Here is a 227-nt window from a genome sequence, read left to right as displayed (position 1 = left end):
CTCCCTCTCTCTTAATTCCTCTCTCTGTCCCCTCTCTCTTTATGTCTCTGCCCCCTCTCTTCCTCTCTCTATCTCTGCCCCTCTCTCTTGATCTCTGCCCCCTCTCTCTTCCTCTCTCTGCCTCCTCTCTCTGTCTGCCCCTATATCAATTTAATAATGAATTAAAAAAATAATTATGAATATAAACATGAGGATTTTTCGCTACTGCCATTCCATATCAGAATTGT

The sequence above is a fragment of the Priapulus caudatus genome, unplaced genomic scaffold (genome assembly GCF_000485595.1).
Source record: "Priapulus caudatus unplaced genomic scaffold, Priapulus_caudatus-5.0.1 Scaffold1542, whole genome shotgun sequence".
Lineage (NCBI taxonomy): Eukaryota > Metazoa > Priapulida > Priapulimorpha > Priapulimorphida > Priapulidae > Priapulus > Priapulus caudatus.
Note: the sequence above shows the minus strand (reverse complement) of the source record.